The sequence below is a fragment of the Molossus molossus genome, unplaced genomic scaffold (assembly GCF_014108415.1).
Source record: "Molossus molossus isolate mMolMol1 unplaced genomic scaffold, mMolMol1.p scaffold_m16_p_25, whole genome shotgun sequence".
Lineage (NCBI taxonomy): Eukaryota > Metazoa > Chordata > Mammalia > Chiroptera > Molossidae > Molossus > Molossus molossus.
In genome coordinates this window covers 1,998,267-2,014,944 of record NW_023425361.1, presented here as the reverse complement: position 1 = coordinate 2,014,944, position 16,678 = coordinate 1,998,267, and positions in this window count along the sequence as shown.

Here is a 16,678-nt window from a genome sequence, read left to right as displayed (position 1 = left end):
CAACACCCCGCTGACTTCACTGGATACATCATCTAGAAAAAAAATTAACAAGGAAACAGACTCTAAATGAAACATTGGATCAAATAAATTTAAAAGATATCTACAGAGAATTACACCCCAAAACTACAGAATTCACATTTTTTTTCAAGTGCACATGGGACATTCTCAAAAATAGACCACATGTTGGGGCAAAAACTAAATCTCTACATGTTCAAGAGAATTAAAATCATATCAAGCATCTTCTCAGATCACAATGCCATGAAGCTAAAAACTAATTACAATAGGAACATGCAAAGACATTTGAAAACATGGAGGCTAAATAGCATTTTATTGAACAATGAATGGGTTACCATGGCAATCAAGGAAGAAATTAAAAACTTCCTGGAAACCAGTGAAAATGAACACACAACAACACAAAATCTATGGGATGCAGTGAAAGCAGTTTTGAGAGGAAAGTTCATAGCACTACAGGCCTACCTCAAGAAACAAGAAAAATGTCTAATTGACTATCTAACCTCACAACTTAAAGAACTAGAAAGCAAACAAAAAGTAAACCCCAAAGCAAATAAGAGGAAGGAAATAGTAAAGATCAGAGCAGAAATAAATGACAAGACCAAAAAAACAATTCAAAGGATCAATGAAACAAAAAGCTGGTTTTTTTGGAAAGATAAACAAGATTGATGGACCCTTCACTAGACTCACCAAGAAAGAGAGAAAACCCAAATACACAAAATCAGAAATTAAAGAGCAGTAATAATAACTGATACCACAAAAATACAAAGGATCATTAACGAATTTGTTGAACAATTATATGGCAACAAATTGGACAATCTAGGTGAAATGGACAAATTTCTAGAAACACATAGTCTCCCAAAACTGAACAGGAAGAGATAATGAACTTGAACAGATCAATAACAACTAAGAAAATTGAAGATATGATCAAGACTTTCACAGCAAACAAAAGCACAGGCCCAGATGGCTTCACTGGGGAGTTTTACAGAGCATTCAAAGAGGAGCTAATGCCAATTTTCCTCAAACTATTCCAAAAAATTCAAGAAGAAGGAAGACTTTCAAACTCATTATACGAGCCCAGCATAATTCCAATTCCGTAACCGTTAAAAGACACTACAAAGAAAGAAAACTACAGGCCAATATCCCTGATGAACATAGATGTCAAAATCCTTAACAAAATACTAGCAAATGGGATCCAGCAATACATTAAAAAAAATTATTCACCATGACCAAGTGGAATTCATTCCAGGAATGCAAGATGAGTACAATAGTTGCAAATCAATATACGCCATATAAAAAAAAATGAAAGATAAAAGCATATGATCATATCAATAGACAATGAAAAAGCATTAGACAAAATCCAGTACCCATTTTTGATAAAATTCTCAGCAATGTGGAGATACAAGAATCATATCTCAACATAATAAAAGTCATATATGAAAGACCTACAGCCAACATCATACTCAATGGACAAAAACTAAAAGCATTTCCCTTAAGAACAGGAACAAGGCAAGGATGCCCACTTTCGCCACTCTTATTTAACATAGTACTGGAAGTCTTAGCCATAGCAATCAGACAGGAAGAAAAAATAAAAGGGATCCAAATTGGAAAGGAGGAAGTGAAACTGGCATTATTCACAGACAACATGATACTATACGTAGAAAACCCCAATGACTCCATCAAAAATTTACTAGACTTAATAAATGAATTTGGTCAATTAGTGGGATCAAAATTAATGTCAAGAAATTGATGGCATTTTTTATACACCAATGATGAACTCACAGAAAGAGAAACTAAAAAAAACAATCCCTTTTACCTTCGTGGCAAAAAAATTAAGATACCTAGGGATAAACTTAACCAAACAAGTAAAAGACCTAGCTGCAGAAAACTACAGGACATTTAAAAAAATAGAGAAAGACATAGAAATGTGGAAGCACATACCTTATTCATAGATTGGAAGAATTAACATCATTAAAATGTCCATAATACCCAAAGCAATCTATAGATTCAATGCAATCCCCATCGAAATACCAGTGACATATTTCAAAGAACTAGATCAAATATTTCAAAAGTTTATATGGATGGAACAGAATAGAGAACCCAGAAATGTACCCAAGACAATATGCTCAATTAATGTTTGACAAAGGTGGCAAGAGCATACAGTAAAGATAGCCTCTTTAATAAATGGTGTTGGGAAAATTGGACAGCTACATGCAAAAAAATGAAACTCAACCATCAACTTACACCCTACACAAGAATAAAATCAAAATGGATAAAAGACTTAAATGTGAATCATGAATCCATAAAAGTCCTACAAAAAAAGTAGGCAACAAAATTTCAGACATCATACACAGCAAAATTTTTACTGATACATTACCTAAGGCAACAGAAACAAAGAAGAAAATAAAAACATGGGAGTACATCAAACTAAAAAGCTTCTGTAGAGCAAAAGAAACAACCACCAAAATGGAAAGGCAACCCACTGTATGGGAGAGCATAATTGCCAATGATACATCAGATAAGGGTTAATTTCCAAAATATATAAAGTTCTCATACAGCTCAACAAAAGGAAGACAAAGAACCTAATTAAAAAATGAGCACAGGAACTAAATAGACACTTCTCCAAACAGGATATACAAATGGCCAAGAGACATATAAAGAAATGCCTAACATCACTAATCATCAGAGAGATGCAAATTAAAACAACAATGAGGTATTAGCACACACCTGTCATAATGGCTGCCATCAAAAAATCATCAAACAACAAATGTTGGTGATGATGTGGAGAAAAGGGGACTCTAGTACACTGCTGGTGGGAATGCAGACTGGTGCAGCCACTATGGAAAACAATAGGGTGTTACCCAAATAATTAAAAATTGAATTGCTATTTGCCTCAGTGATCCCACTTCTAGGAATATACCCTAAGAAGCCTGAAACACCAATTGGAAAGAATATATGTACCCCTATGTTCATAACAGCACTATTTACAATAACTAAGATCTGAAAACAGCCCAAATGTCCATCAGTAGACAAATGGATAAAAAAGCAGTGGTACATATACACAATGGAGTACTACGCAGCTGTAAGACAGAAAGCTCTCTTATCCTTTGAGACGACATGGATGGGCCTGGAAAGTATTATTCTAAGTGAAATAAGCCAAGAAGAGAAAGATAAATATCACATGATCTCTCTTGTTTTGGAATATATTGAGCATAACAGGAACAGGGTATACCCAGAGACGTGGACTAAAGGGGAAGAGATAAACCACAGAACTTATACGTATGTACGCATAACCGATGGACATGGACAACATAGCTAGGGACAGGGCAGAGAGAAGGGGGGAGGAGGGAATCAGTGGGGGGGAAAAGTGGAAACATCTGTAACTAAAATAAATTAATAAATAAATAAATAAAACATTTACCTTTTCCATTTTAAGTGGCTACTTGTGTATTATCTACACGTTAGTCAAAGTATTTCCATCTAATATGATTTTTTTTATGATCGTGTCTTTCACAATTCTGCAAATGAACAATTATTTCTTTGTTTTCTCACTTGCTTTAGGTAGTAAAACTCAGAGAGAATACCTAAGCAAAGTGGAATATGACATTTCTCCAGTCTGCTTCATTAACCCTATCTAGAAAATAATTAAAATGGACAAAATATTTCCTAAATCCCCATTTTATCTCTTAAAAAATATCCCTCTGCCTTATAAGTACCAGTATGATTTTCTTTTTAAACTTTGAAAAGAGAATTTTTTAATTGTATTGTAGTGATTATTTTGCATTTGATACTTTAATGGGCCTTCATAATTGTCCCCTAAATTAGTTCTCAAAAGTCAAAAAGGAATCAATGATCTACTGTTTTAATTGATAGTGCATGCTGGAGAAGGTTCAGACATCAATGTTCACATCCTGTCTTCTAAAATCTAAAAGACAGCAAGAGGGAAAGGGGCACCTTTTGCAATATAGAATGAACTGAAGTTTCCAAATTGAATATCTATACTTAATTGCTTTAGTATCTTTAGTTTCCTCATGGAACTCTGTACACTCTACAGCATTTAGTTTTTATTTTTATTTTCATAAGAATATCAGGAGATCTCAGTATTTTAATAGGTATTTTAGGAGGACCTCTAAAGATACACACTGAAGTATTACTTTAATAATTATGTAAGTCATCAAAAAATTTAAACTAAGCAAATAAAATGAAAAATTGACAATTTTACTGCAAAGGCTAGATATACTGACATATTGATGTCTGTCCTATGTTTTGTTCCACTAAAACAAATAAATAAGAATAGCAATAAGAGTTCTGTATAATATGTCATCCATTATATTTTTAAAAATATGATAATGCTCATAAGAAATTTCAAATTTAGACCCATTTCATGGATGTTAATCTGAGGCTAAGAAATGTGGTTTCTTGCCCTAAGCTTCATAGTTCATAGGTGGCGGAGTTCAGTTATAAATTCAAATGTTTTCTTCATCCTAGTTTATCTCAATTCACTTATTTTCCAGGGCACAGAACAAGACAGCATAGCATCCAGTGATGGGATCATTGAGACCAATCACTTTCTCCCACAACTTTTGCATTACTTGACTATACTCCAGCCAACAACATCCATATTTTTACCTCTGAAATCTTAGATTACCTGTGGCACTTCCTGACTCAGTATTGTAAGGTGACCAACTTGGCTCAGTTTGCCCTTTAAGTATTAACAGTCCTGTACTCCACGTTCTGCCCAGTCGCAGGCAAACCAGGATCGCTTGCGTATAACTGGCCTGGTTTTAAAATGGAACCTTTTTCATACTGAGATCTCAGATCAGTATTAGACAAAACAAGATGTGTTGTCACGTTAAATGACCCTCAAATGTGGACATTGTCTTTCCTTTATAGACTTTGTCTTGGCCAATTTCACTATCTTAACAATATCTTATTTGTGCACAAAAGCATATGCTACTGTAAATGTGGTCCTGTGTAACAGGTCCATGAACCTAGCCCTTGGAAGAAATCAGCTTTTAATCTGGGGGATGCCTGAGTCTGGTTCTCTCAAGAAACAGAAATAATATCACTTTAACAAGTTCAGTTCTAGCATTCATATATTTCACTTGCTTTTTTATCCTAATTTATAGTAAGCATTTGTTGACTTAGAGGATGCCAGATTCGAAGTGCTTTGTGGAGAAACATGGGAGAAAGTTGTGTTTCTACAACATCTGGAGAAACAAATATTTTCTCACTGTTTATTTTCAGTCTCTTTTTCCAATTCAATAATATTTGCTTTCTAGCTGTAATAAGATGAGCCAGAGAATAATGAGAATGCAAGCTGTTTTACCTTGAGAAATGCTTCAGGGAAAACAATTCTAACACTGAAGTTGAAAATTATGAAGTTGATTAAATATTTCTACTCTGGATGAAAGCATCAATAGCTGAGCATTTCAAAAACATTGCTAACCATCACTCAATAAGGATAATAGGTCTCATACAACTCAGAAAAACAAACTTCATTTTAAATTTCTGCTGAGCGGCTTCAGAACCAATCTCCCGGTGAACGCCGCCCAGAAACCTCGAACCAGTGGAGCCCTCTTGTAACCTGGAGGCCAGAAGGCCACGAAAACAATACCCTTGCCTCAGCGGCGGACATCTGCAGTAAGAATGTCTTTCCCCCCTCATTTGAATCATCCTCCCATGGGAATCCCAGCCCTGCCACCAAGGATCCGACCCCCACAGTTGCCTGGCTTTCCTCCACCTGTACCTCCAGGAACCCCAATGATTCCTGTACCAATGGGCATTATGGCTCCAGCTCCAACTGTATTAGTACCCACTGTGTCAATGGTTGGAAAGCATTTGGGAGCAAGAAAGGATCATTCAGGATTAAAGACAAAAGAAAATGATGAAAATTGTGGTCCGACTACTACAGTTTTTGTAGGCAACATTTCTGAGAAAGCGTCAGACATGCTCATAAGAGAGCTCTTGAAAAAAGAAATAGAGGAAGATATAAAAAAGTGGAAGCACATACCCTGTTCATGGATTGGGAGAATTAACGTCATTAAAATGTCCATATTACCCAAAGCAATCTATAGATTCAATGCAATCCCCATCAAAATACCAATGGCATACTTCACAGAATTAGAACAAGTACTTCAAAAGTTCATATGGAACAAAAAATACCTCGAATAGCCACAGAAATCCTGAAAAGGAAGAACAAAGTAGGAGGGATCACATTACCAGATTTCAGGTTATACTACAAAGCCACCGTAATCAAAACAGCCTGGTACTGGCACAAGAACAGGCATATAGACCAGTGGAACAGAACACAGAACCCAGAAATAGACCCAAGGCAGTATGCTCAATTAATATTTGACATAGGTGGCAAGAGCATACAGTGGAGTAAAGACAGCCTCTTTAATAAATGGTGCTGGGAAAATTGGACAGCTACATGCAGAAAAATTAAACTAAACCATCAACTTACACCCTATACAAAAATAAACTCAAAATGAATAAAAGACTTAAATGTGACTCATGAATTCATAAAAATCCTAGAAGAAACTGTAGGCAACAAAGTTTCAGACATCATACGCAGCAGAATTTTCACTGATACATCATCTAAGGCAATAGAAACAAAGGAGAAAATGAACACATGGGACTACATCAAACTCAAAAGCTTCTGCACAGCAAAAGATACAATCATCAAAACGGAAAGGCTACCCAGTGTATAGGAGAGCATAATTGCCAATGATATATCAGATAAGGGATTAATTTCCAATATATATAGAGTGCTCATAAAACTCAACAAAAGGAAGACAAAGAACCCAATTAAAAAATGGGCACAGGAACTAAATAGACACCTCTCCAAAGAGGACATACAAATGGCTTAGAGGCATATGAAGAAATGCTCATCATCATTAATCATCAGAAAGATGCAAATTAAAACAACAATGAGGTATCGCCTCACACCTGTAAGAATGGCCACCATCAACAAATTATCAAACAAGTGTTGGTGAGGGTGTGGAGAAAAGGGGACTCTAGTACACTGCTGGTGGGAATACAGACTGGTGCAGCCACTATGGAAAACAATAGGGTGTTACCTCAAAAAAATTAAAAATTGAACTTCCATTTGACCCAGTGATCCCACTTCTAGGAATATACCCTAAGAAGCCTGAAACGCCAATCAGAAAGAATATATGTATCCCCATGTTTGTAGCAGCACTATTTACAATAGCTAAGATCTGGAAACAACCCAAGTGTCCATCAGTAGATGAGTGGATAAAAAAGCAGTGGTACATATACACAATGGATTACTACGCAGCTATAAAAAAGAAAGATCTCTTATCATTTGAGACTACATGGAGGGACCTGGAAAGTATCATCCTAAGTGAAACAAGCCAAACAGTGAAAGACAAGTATCATATGATCTCACTTATTTGTGGAATATAATGAATATAACAGTCTGAGGAATGGGGTAGTCCCAGAGATGTGGAAGTGGGGTACAGACTGACAATCCCCAGTAGAGGAGGAGGTGGGGGAGAGATATACCACAGAACTAATATGCATGTATGCATGAACAGTGGACATGGACAACAAACTGGGGACAGGGCAGGGAGGGAGGGAGAGGAGGGAATCAGTGGGGGAAAAAGGAGAAACATCTGTAACAAAAATTAATTAATAAAAAATAAATAAATTAAATAAATAAATTTCTGCTGAGCAAATTATTCAGATTATTTTAAAATACTCCTAAATATCATTTTATTAAAACTGCATGTGATATTTATATTATATTAATATTAAGATAAGAAAGAAGCTATGAATAAAGATGTCCAATTATTAATTTACATAATCTCTCCTCTGATAAAATTATGTATGTTTGCCTAAAAAACAAATTTTCAGTTTCTTCTAAAAGAGAACAAATTATTAGACATTTCATATTTTAGTTCAGAATGGGACCTTATATTGAATAAGCCCAGAGAGAGTATCAAATTAGAAAGTTTCCAGTTATTTTATGGTAATGTTTGCAGAATAGTGTTTAATAGTTGAATGAAGTAGAGCAAAAAATATGAAGACCTGTCTCCTAAATTCATCTCTAATGTTGACTTGCCCAGTGATCTTACTCAATATTCTTAAATTCCCTGATTTTTATGGATAGGGGAACTTAGGTGTCTTTAAAATGATCAATGACTAATTATATAATTTCACTTAAGGTGCTAAATAAAGAGACTATATTCAGGAATGAGGAAAGCAACTTGAAATTGTTGGACATTCAACTGTGTCATATTACCCTGGTGAGCAATTTATAACCAGATAAAGGTCATCATTCTTTCATGCTTTTCTTGAAGGCATAATTTTTTTTTTTAATTCTGAAGTTAAAATGTATTTAAAAGGTGATTTATTTATAGTAAATAATAATGATTTTATTTTATTTTTAAGGTAATATTTATTTTGAAAATCCCTTTATCTTTATGGTGTTCATTCAAGTAGCAGCTGTTATCAAGCATCTGGTGAGTACCCTGTATCAAGCTAAGAGTGGTAATCTAAAGAACATGACTTAACCCTGGCTGGTTTGGCTCAGTGGTTAGAGCGTCGGCCTGCGGACCAGAGAGACCTGGGTTCGGTTCCACTGAGGGCACGTACCTTGGTTGCAGTTTGTCACCAGCCCCAGTTGGGGTCTTGTGGGTGGCGACCACTTAATGTCTCTCTCTCTCTCTCTCTCTCTCTCTCTCTCTCTCTCTCTCTCTCTCTCTCTCTCTCTCTTCCTTCCTCTCTCCCTCCAGCTCTATCTGAAGATAAATGCAAAAAAAAAAAAAAAGTGTCCGTGGATGAGGATAAAAGAAAAAAGAACTTGACTTAGATCCTTTAGGAACTCAGACACCAGTGGGTAAGACCACCAGGATTCTCTAATTTTTCACCTTAGTGATACATATTGAGACAAGTTCTGGAAAAGTATAGAACTAAGCAATGGATGGGCCCTTTTCAAACAAACCATTGAAACATCAGATTATCAATGAGAGTAAAACAGCAGCTGCTTGATTATAAACAGCAGCATTTGGTAGACTTCTATGAACATTAAACAAAGAATAACCCATTTGATTTCTTCATACTTCTAAACAAGTTTGAATTTCTGCTTTCATCTGTATTCTGAGCTAAGAAAATAAGCTGAGGGTGTCCTTTAATGAAAGCACATAGCAATGCTATATGCTAAGAAATTCTCTTCAGCTTGGGAAAAATTAAATGACTTATTCTAATAAATTGTGGCATCAACATTCATTCACTCATTTATTCAAGAAATATTTTATTGACCAATCTTTCATTGAATGTTATAAACAGAGCAGTAAACACGACACAGTCCCTGATCTCAGGAAAATTCAAGTACAATCAAGCTAGTTTTAACTGAGGTAAACAAATAGATCCCTGAGAGATGACCTGAGTTGTCCAACGTCACACAGCTCATAAGTAGCGGTGCTGGGTCTTGAACCCTTGTTTCCAGACTTTCAAATTTATATCCCTTCTAAGGTCCATGTAATCCTTGCCTAATAGTTTTAAAATCATAGTTTTGGAATTAAGTGATAGAAAAGTCTATCCTTGAGAAACTCAGAATACAGTTAATGCTTATATGTGATTTTTCTTAACAAAGAGTATTTCCAATAAAAGTTCTAGGAATGCAAAATATTCTCCCCTGCACAAGTCCCCTCCGTGTGACTGGGACTTAGCATATGCTTCCAACAGAAGACCACACTGGAATGGAAGCCAAGTGACAGCTGGTGTGCAGTATTTATAGTCATTGTCAAATCTAAATTCCCCTAAATAAGAATGTAGAATTAAATAACAATTAGAATCATATATTCTCTCACAGGAACTCAGTCATATGAACTCTCGGGGGTGGAGCGTGAAAGGGAGGCATATTCTTGTAGACATAACTTGGTTGAAATGATTATACATGATTCTTATAATTTCTATTTTCCAATTTGGTAGCCACAACCTGGCTTCCTTAGAAGTATTTATTTGTGTGCAATCTTTTCACACAATGGCTGTTTGCCTTTGTTTTGGGGTCTACATGAAGATAGAATAACTCATTCTCTTCTCGAAACACTGCAGCTTCAATCTTCTATATGTGCGGCAGCATAACTGTTCAATATTAAGCTTGGCATTTAAAGTATTTAGGATTGACTGAAAGTGTTCAGAAAGGATAAAAGCTTAGTGAACTAATTCAGGGGAAAAATCATATTTATCAGAGCCAATTTCAGTAGCTTGACATTTCATGATTTACTTCTAAGCTGCTAAAATAGCTTAGAAAACCTTTTCCTTCTGGTTTGCCTAAATTTTTTTTTTTCTTGTATGCTGTCTAATCCTGCCTGAAATTTGTGCAATTAATATCGATGCAGGCATCTAATCCGCTGACAATGATCACCCAGGTTTATGCCTGATTAAGGAGAGTTTTATGCTTTACATGTCTGTTAGTTTCACAAGAACCATACCAGGGGGGTTCTGGAAACTGAAGATACTGGTGAGTTTCTGGGATGTGATCAAATTTATACAGGACGTGGTTTCTCCCTTCCCTGGACACCTTCCAACTCTGAGATTTTTATTTAAAAGGTTCTTACCTGAATGTCTGTCAAAGGGAAAAACCAGGTAATGTTTACTCTTCAGATTACAGTTGGAAAAATGGAATTAAAGCTTTGGCTTGAAAATACTGAAATAATTTACCAAGTCCTCACTGAAGTCTCACATAAGGTTCACAAGGGGTTTTGCAGAAGGAAATCAGAATCAATGGCAGTAATTTAGCTAAAATACCCCTCCTCCCCCAGTTATTTCATCCTCCAAGAGCAACACAACAGGTTTTCACAAAAACAATGAATGTCAAATCATTTCAGAAAATTTTCACTTCTTGTTATCTATAAAAATTATACTTTAAAAAATAAAGTAGGCAACATTTTAATCTTCTCAGAATATTTGTATTTAACTCTACTCTCTGAATGATTTACATATTTGATTTATATATTTGGTTCATCTTATGCAATTTATAGAAGTGTATATAGATATATCACCTTATTTTATGACTTTCTAAATTATCTATCTGTTACCAATCTATTTATATAATTAGATAAGGTAAAGATGGCTTTATTTATTTTGGACACTACCACTTAACTGTTCTTTTTTAAGCCCTTTATATTGTGCCAATCATTTGCAAACAAATATTGGCATTTAAAATCATTTACTCCTTGAAAGCTACAGGTAGATAATTTCTGTTTTTATAATGAAAGAAACTGTGCTTCTGAGAAGGGACTTGGGTAATGTCACAAAACTAGTTACTGGCTGAGTTGAAATTCAGAAGCAAATCTTGTAGATTTCAGCTAATGTAATCTACAATGTTTTGGACTTCTTCTTCACTTCACATCCAATCCCAATAGGATATGTTTGCAGCTACACTGTGCAAGGTTTGCCAACTTCATATTCAGAATAATTTTCTGTAAAACAGGGATGGTCACTATATCATAAGGTGCCATGAGCATTACATAAAAAAGGGCATATGAATATAACCTGCTTAGCACAGTCCTTGACATGTTGGAAATTCTCATTAAATGCCTAGAGATACATTTTTTCAGTTTTATTGAAATATAATTGACACATACGAATTGTATATATTTAAGGTATACCATTTGATGTTTGATGTATATATGCATTGTGAAATTACGACCACTATTTAGTTAATTCAAATATCTAATATGATAGTATTTTAATGATAGTAAAAATAGTTTGATCTTAGGGCCAAAAGTGCTCCTGCAAATCATTTTCATTTGCACTTATTTTTAATTTTTTTTTTTAATAAAAAAGTCAAAATCCAGAAAAGTTTCAAGAAAGAGGTAGCAAAGGGAATGATACCATGACTTTTAGCCACCATCAACTTTTTAGCACATCTGCACTTTACCTCTCTCTTGCTCTCTGTTTTGAATAACTACATTGCAATACCAGGAAAATATAAATGATCTCTATTCATATTCTTTTTTAAAAATTATGTTATTATTGATTTTTTAGAGCAAGAGGAAGGGAGACAGAAACGTTAATGTGAGAGTGAAACATCAATTGGCAGCCTCCAGAAAATCCCCTACTGGGGATCAAGCCTGCAATGGGGGCATGTAACCTGACCAGGAATCAAAACGGGACCTCTCAGTCTATCTGATGATTCTATCTGGCACATTCACTGAGCCATACCAGCTGGGCTGTATTTATGTTCTTAATAATAATACAAATAATGATAGCAACAGCATCTAATATTTAAGGCTGTTTACTCTTAGTCAGGAACTCTCCTGTTTTACATAGATTAAGCCATTTTGTTGCCACAACAATGTGATAAAATAAGAATTATTATTATCCCCATTTTGATATACTGAAACTTTGCCAAAGTGTTCCAACTAGTAAGTGGTAGGCCCATATTTGAACCACAGCAATCTGACCTGTGAGAACATGAACTTGACCACAGGAAGACAGTGGCCAGGTTTCTGTTACTATTGTATGACTGATTGTAACTGTTATTACAAAGATGTATTGAGTTGTTACTAATTGTCCCCAGAATTGATTTTCACTAACGCAATGATTATAAACAATTCAAGGTTATATCCTTCCTCAAGTCATCATAGAACTAAGGTGTTATGAAGGGCTTAGTCAGGAAAGAAACTGGTATTAATAAAGACATCAAATATCCTTCAGTTCTGTGGGGATCATGCCACAACTTCCCTATGCAAAGCACATAGCTTTACAGCCCCTAATCTATTGTTTCTGATCATGGGTCAATAATGAACAAATTTACTCTGAGGACCTTATTTAATGGAGAAATAGACCTGTTAAAATAAAGGCTGTTTTCATTTCTTCTTTTTTTTAACCACAACTTTATACAGAGAAATTTTGTTGAGTTACCGTAATAGAGTTACAGACTACAAGAAAAAATGAAATAATATCACATCTGTGCAATTACCCAACACCACATCATGACACTCTTCCTTGTTAAGCTTGGACATAGAATCTAAATCAGTGGTTCTCAACCTTCCTAATGTCATTACCCTTTATTTATTTTTTATAATTTTTAATTTAATTTCTTTATTTTGTTACAGATGTTTCTCCTTTTTCCCCCACTGCTACCCACTCCCCAACCCTCTCCAACCTGTCCCCAGCTTTGTTGTCCATGTCCATTGTTCATGCATACATACATATAAGTTCTGTGGTTTATCTCTCCCCCACCACCACCTATTCTGGGGATTGTCACTCTGTACCCTACGTCCACGTCCCCATTCCTCAGACTGTTATGTTCATTATATTCCACAAATAACTGAGATCATGTGATATTTGTCTTCCTCTGCTTGACATGTTTCACTTAGGATAATACTCTCCAGGTCCCTCCATGTTGTCACAAAGGATAAAAAATCTTTATTTCTTACAGCTGCATAGTACTCCATTGTGTGTATGTACCACTGCTTTTTTATCCATTTGTCTACTGAAGGACATCTGAGGTTTTTCCATATCTTAGCTATTGTAAATAGTGCTGCTATGAACATGGGGGTACATACATTCTTTCTAATTGGTATTTCAGGCTTCTTAGGTTATATTTCTAGAAGTGGGATCACTGGGTCAAATGGAAGTTCAATTTTTAATTTTTTGAGGTAACACCATAGTGTTTTCCATAGTGGCTGCACCAGTCTGCATTCCCACCAGCAGTGTACTACAGTCCCCTTTTCTCCACATCCTCACCAACACTTGTTTGATGATTTGTTGATGGTGGCCATTCTTACAGGTGTGAGGCGATACCTCATTGTTGTTTTAATTTGCATCTCTCTGATGATTAGTGATGTTGAGCATTTCTTTATATGTCTCTAAGCCATTTGTATGTCCTGTTTGGAGAGGTGTATATTTAGTTCCTCTGTCCATTTTTTAATTGGGTTCTTTGTCTTCCTTTTGTTGAGCTCTATGAGCACTCTATATATATAAGAAATTAATCTCTTATCTGATGTATCATTGGCAATTATGCTCTCCCATACAGTGGGGTGCCTTTCCATTTTGGTAGTTGTTTCTTTTGTTGTGCAGAAGCTTTTGAGATTGATGTAGTCCCATGTGTTCATTTTCTCCTTTGTTTTTGTTTCTTTAAGTGATGTATCAGTGAAAATTCTGCTGCGTATGATGTCTGAAATTTTGTTGCCTACAGTTTCTTCTAGGATTTTTATGGACTTATGAGTCACATTTAAGTCTTTTTACCTATTCTGATTTTATTCTTGTGTATGGTGTAAGTTGATGGTTTAGTTTCATTTTTTGGCATGTACCTGTCCAATTTTCCCAACACCATTTATTAAAAAGGCTGTCTTTACTACACTGCATGCTCTTGTCACCTTTGTCAAATATTAATTGAGCATATTGTCTTGGTTCCATTTCTGGGTTCTCTATTCGGTTCCATTCATCTATCTGCCTGTTCTTGTGCCAGTACCAGGCTGTTTTGATTACAGTGGCTTTGTAGTATAACCTGAAATCTGGTAATGTGTTCCCTCCTACTTTGTTCTTCTTTTTCAAGGTTGCTGTGGCTATTTGGGGACTTTTTTGGTTCTATATGAACTGAAGTACTTGTTCTAGGTCTGTGAAGTATGTCATTGGTATTTTGATGGGGATTGCATTGAATCTATAGATTGCTTTGTGTAGTATGGATATTTTAATGATGTTAATTTTTCCAATCCATGAACAAGGTATGTGCTTCCACTTTTCTATATCTTCCTCTATTTTTTTTTTTTAATGTCCTGTTGTTTTCTGAAAATTGGTCTTTTACTTCTCTGGTTAAGTTTATTCCTAGGTATCTTAATAATTTTTTGCCACAATGGGATTGTTTTTCTAGTTACTCGTTCTGTGAGTTAATCATTGGTGTATAAGAATGTCGTTGATTTCTTGACATTAATTTTGTATCCTGCTACTTTGCCAATTCATTTATTAAGTCTAGTAAATTTTTTATGGAGTCTTTGGTGTTCTCTATGTATAGTATCATATCATCTGCGAATAATTACAGTTTTACTTCTTTCTTACCAATTTGGATCCCTTTTATTTTTTCTTCCTGTCTGATTTCTGTGACTAAGACTTCCAGGACTATGTTAAATAAGAGTGGCGAAAGTGGGCATCCTTGTCTTGCTCTCATGACCCTTTAATACAATTTCTCATGTTGTGGTGACCCCAAACAATGAAATTATTTTCATTGCTACTTCATAACTGTAATTTTGCTACTGTCTTGAGTCGTAATGTAAATATCTGATATGCAGGATGTATTTTCATTGTTACAAATTGAACAGAATTAAAGCATATGATTAATCACAGAGACAATATGTAATTATATATTGTGAACTATTTATTTCAATTACAAATAAATGAAATTTTATCTTGAAGTATGGCGTAGCATGGGTCACAATCTTAATAAAACAACAGTAAACTACATTACTACATTTTACAACAGTATGCATAAAAAGCCAATGTCAGTGCAAAGGTTGAGATTGCTTCTTTCTCACCAGATCAGAAATTCTTGGGGAAGTCTTTGCAAGAGCACAGTGAAGATCATCTTTCACAAGTCTACTTTTGCATTTAGTCATGATAACCAACAAGCTGGAAAACCCTATTTTACAAAGATATGTTGTTGGAAATGGAAGAAGAAGAAGGCACAACACAGTCTCAAACAGAACAGGATATGACTGCAAACACTTGATCCAGAATTTTGTACCTGGCATTGTACAGAAGTCAGTTCTCACTGCATCACTGTTAATAAGTTCAATGAACTCCTCTTGTGCTGTCTCAGAAACATCCTCAACTTTGACTGTGAATGGGCTTCTGGCAAGTGCAAAGGGGTCAGGTAGATTTGAAAAGTATAATAAATCTTGTCTGCAAGCATGTGCAAGTGTTTTCTACAGAAATTATCATCATAACCCTTTTGTCTGGTTCAATGTCATGTTCCTCAAAGAGAGCAAATAAGGTAGGCAACTTGTAAATTTTATTTTCATCCATTTTTTTTTTGCCAAAACTGATGTTTCATTAGGAATGATGGGATCTTTTCAGACAAATCGAGGCATGTTGTATTTGGTCTTTGCAGTGATAAATTTAACTCATTCAAGATGACAAAGATGTCAGTCAAGTAAGCTATTTTCTGCAGTTCACTTTTATCGCAAAAAATGCTTTGAACTGTGGTCTTGCTTTCTTATTTCAAAAAGTTTTGAGTTCATCACGAAGCTCAAAAACACGCTTTGAAACTTTTCCTGTCAACAACCATCTCACTTCAGTGTGAAACAGCAGAACATTGTTCAGCGCACCCAACTTGTTGCACAGTTGTGAAAACAGTTGAGTGTTTAAAGTGCTCCCCTTTACAAAATTGACAGAATTTATGATGCTTTTTATTACTTCTTGTAACTCTTGTGGCAGCATCTTCATTGCTAATATTTGCCAATGAATAATACGGTGAGTTCCGATGACTTTTGGTGACTCATTCTACCAAACGTTGACATCCAGATCGACATCCTAGCATAGCCGGAGCACCATCTGTGCAAACATGCCGAACCTTTTCCCAAGAAATCTTATGCTCTTTCAGAAATGAACTGACTGTGTCAAATATATCATGTGCAGTAGTTGTCATTTCAAGACATTTCCAAAAAACAAACTCATTTTTAAAGTCGCC